Genomic DNA, 3,743 nt, shown 5'->3' on the forward strand with positions numbered 1-3,743 from the left:
AAAAAAAAAAAAAAAAAAAAAGATATGTTCAGAGCCAAAATTTTACTAATTCCTACGATTCACTTGTTATCTATTATCTCTGTTGTTATAACATCAAAAGTACTGATTTTAGTTTTTTCTTCAATATAATCTTTCCTAGAAGTGAAATAATCCATTATTTGCCCCTTCACCTAGCTCCAAATTTTCTCCCACCCCTTAAATGAACATACTGTAGATCTCAATGCCTATAGTTTATTAAGTTTTTAGAAACCAATTTCAGATCCTAGTCAATGTCTTTGATGGGTATAATGATGCAATTTGTGTATTTCATGTTCTTAAATATTCTCAATCTAAAATATTGTTTTTAACTGGTAAAATGGCAATTTCTGGGAAGAATGTTGATGAATCATAAGTTCGTATGAGTGTGGGTCTGTAGTGGTCTGGTTCAGTCTTCAATCTGTATACACTTGAAAAGAAACTGAAGAAAACTGATATGGAGAATACATTATTTTGATAAGTGTTTCTTGGGCACCTACTATCTCCATATATGACCCAGTTGCCCCTGAGAGCTGATTCTGACTACACGGAGATGCTCACCATCAATGAGGAGATGGCATGGTGCATGAGAGTTGGGAAACAGCCTTCAAAGCTCACTACAACCAGCTGTGGCTTTCACTTCACCTGAATTAGGCCACGGAATCATAACCTGTAAACTGAGCAACTTGGACTAGACTATCTCCCTGGTCAGCTTCAAGATGGCATGGCTATACTTCCATTTCGGAAGCAGGTCCCATGGAGTGTGTGGTTGCTTAGGCAGCCTCAGTAAGTCCCAATCTAGGAAGTGACTCAGCCTTAGGGGGCTCACACCCCATCAGGCTTCCCACCCCTTGCTGCACCAGTCTTCACCCCGGCCCTTGGCCCTCCAGATGGGACAGAGCTCCTTCCCAGTGTCCCCTCCCTTCTCCTTCTGCCCACCTCAGATCTACTCTTTGTCACTCACTGGCTGAGACCAGCTGTCTTGAGGCAATCGTTGCTACCAAGTTATCCAGTGGCTGCATATGTCACATGGAAGGCAACATTCTTCTGGTAAAAACACTTTCTGCAGATACAAACCCTGGTAAAATCTCCAATTTATTTCCTACAACTTACCTTCTCACATTCTTTGTTTCAGCCTCAAGGGCATTTCCTGGAATTCACCAAGCTCTTCACTGCCCTCAGCCTTGGCCTCTAGCCAATGCTGCTGCCACTGCCCAGAAAGCCTCTCCTCCACTCAATACTCTATTAACTCCTTCCCACCCTTCAGCGACAGCTTCCAAGTCTCTTTCCCAATTGAGTCCTCTGCTATTCTCTTTTCCTTCATAGATTTTACTAGAAAGTACAAACATGTCCCTCAGTAGATGATAGATTTCATGAAGGCACTGTGCCACTGTACACCTGGTACCTGCCTGGTACGCAGCAGGGGCTTAGATTAATAACCGTTGGTTAAACACATGGATGAACAAATGAATGAAAGCACTGTCTTAACCCAAAGATGAGACAGATGGTGGGAATTGCAGGCCCTGGCACCTGTCGATGGGGGAAAGAGACATTTTTGAGCAGCTGAAACTTGTCTCTCATCTCCACCTGCAGTGCTCACCTGACTCTTAAAGGACAGACACCAGCAGCAGAAAATATCATCACTCCCAAATGTAGCTTGGCATATAACTATTTGTCAACGACAAGGCTTTGACTCACTACAAAACCTTTCTTCACATGAATTCAAAGCATTTCGCTTTGCATTTGAGCTAGCATGTTGGTGACAGCAGTCCTTAGAATGTGAAGCACCATGGTTTCAACATCAGATTGAGATGGTAAGGGTGAAACTTGTTCCCATCTCACAACGAACCTTTGGCAGAACAAAGACCAGAATCGAATTTTTGTCAATCAAGTCACTTTTCCCCTCTGGGCCTCAGTTTCCTCCTCTGTAGTTTCAAGGTACCTCTTCCTCCACTTCACTCCTCCCAAAGTGCTGGGATTACAGGCGTGAGCCACCGTACCTGGTCTTCATGTTTTTATCTTTAAAAAAAATCGGCCGGGCGCGGTGGCTCATGCCTGTAATCCTAGCACTTTGGGAGGCCGAGGTGGGCGGATCACGAGGTCAAGAGATCGAGACCATCCTGGCCAACACGGTGAAACCCCGTCTCTACTAAAAATACAAAAAAATTAGTCAGGCGTGGTGGCACGCGCCTGTGGTCCCAGCTACTCGGGAGGCTGAGGCGGAAGAATCACTTGAACCCAGGAGGCGGAGGTTGCAGTGAGCCGAGATTGCGCCACTGCACTCCAGCCTGGTGACAGAGCAAGAATCCACCTCAAAAAAATAAAAAATAATAAAAAAATCACTCACATGTGAACGTTTCTTTAAATAATTGGCTTATAGAAGACACATTTTCTTGGGAATAAAAAAGGGCATAAGTGCTATTTTTGTTGTGGCGATTGATACCAGCAGATTTATAGTTGCCCTACTTGTTCTGTTTATCTTGCCTGCGGAGTGCATAGGTGTCTGGGTAGATAGCCCTCAAATCTTTGAACAGTGGTCCCATATAAAAATATGCTTTCTTGTCCTATTTTCACCACTGAATCAATGTAAATTAGAAAAATCCTTTAACCTCTTTATGTCTTAGTTTTTTCACAAGTGAAATGGAAAGAGTAGCTGGTTCTCTGTATACCCTGAGAAATCTAGGACAGGGTGGTTCGAATTTGTGACTGCTGCCATGCCAGTTTCACGGAGATGCAGGTGTGCCAGTGGTCTGTGACACCTCTCTTCCTGCGTCCCGAGGAAGGTTGCTAGATGCCCTGACTCCTGGTGTTGTATGGCCAGAGAAGACAGATTCAGTGTTACTTCTAGAACAGTACCTCCCAACAGGACCAAGTCCAAGCTGGTCTGATTTGTAAGCAATGAGAAAAATGAAAATAATGTGGTTCATGTGTCAGTGTGTCTGTGTGTGAGTGTGTGAGTGTGCATATCGTCAGTTTTCTTTCTCTGAGATAATGTAATTCCCATTTTTTGGTGTTAAATCTTTTTTTTAATGTCCATAATATGTACTTGTCATAAATTTTCAAAACTCTGCTTTAAAACACTGAGCTGAAGGACGACGCTGTTACTCTTTCCTAGCTCTTCTGTGACCTGGTTTTGACAGTCAATTATTAACTTACTTTAGCTAGAAGAGATAATGTCAAGCATTGGAAATTTACTCAGCTTCTTAACTAGAAGGACACTAACATTTACTAAGGGTATACTGCGTGCTAGGAACTGTGCTTGGTGCTTCCATGTACATTATTTTATTCAATCCTCTTAGGAACTCTATGAAGTTGAATGTATTAGAGCCACTTAAAGTAAGAGAAATTTGAAGCTCAGAGAAGACAAATCACTTGGTCAAGGTCCCCAGTTGTTAACCATCAAAGTATGAATTTGAACTCAGTTTGTCTGAGTCCAAAGTCCATAGTTTTTTTTTCCCATTTATTTATTTTATTGCATTTTAGGTTTGGGGGTACATATGAAGAACATGCAAAATTGTTGCATAGGAACACACGTGGCAGTGTGATTTGCTGCCTTCTTCCCCATCACCTACATCTGGCATTTCTCCCCTTGCTATCTCTCCCCAGCTTCCCACCCCCCTACCATCCCTCCTCTATTTCCCCCCAACTGACCCCAGTGTGTAGTGCTCCCCTCCCTGTGTCCATGTGTTCTCATTGTTCAACACCCGCCTATGAGTGAGAACATGCGG

The 3,743-nt window shown here is 43.1% G+C and overlaps 1 long non-coding RNA gene across 1 annotated transcript in view; it reads right to left on the minus strand.

The window, feature by feature from the left end:
* Positions 1–3,743, minus strand: part of LOC108303307 — a 19,039-nt gene that overhangs the window by 5,201 nt on the left and 10,095 nt on the right. The window contains exon 2 of the long non-coding RNA XR_001824778.1: positions 1,865–2,034. This is a non-coding gene — a long non-coding RNA (uncharacterized LOC108303307). The remainder of the gene's footprint in view (positions 1–1,864; positions 2,035–3,743) is intronic.

This window comes from Cebus imitator, unplaced genomic scaffold, assembly GCF_001604975.1.
Source record: "Cebus imitator isolate Cc_AM_T3 unplaced genomic scaffold, Cebus_imitator-1.0 Scaffold45, whole genome shotgun sequence".
Lineage (NCBI taxonomy): Eukaryota > Metazoa > Chordata > Mammalia > Primates > Cebidae > Cebus > Cebus imitator.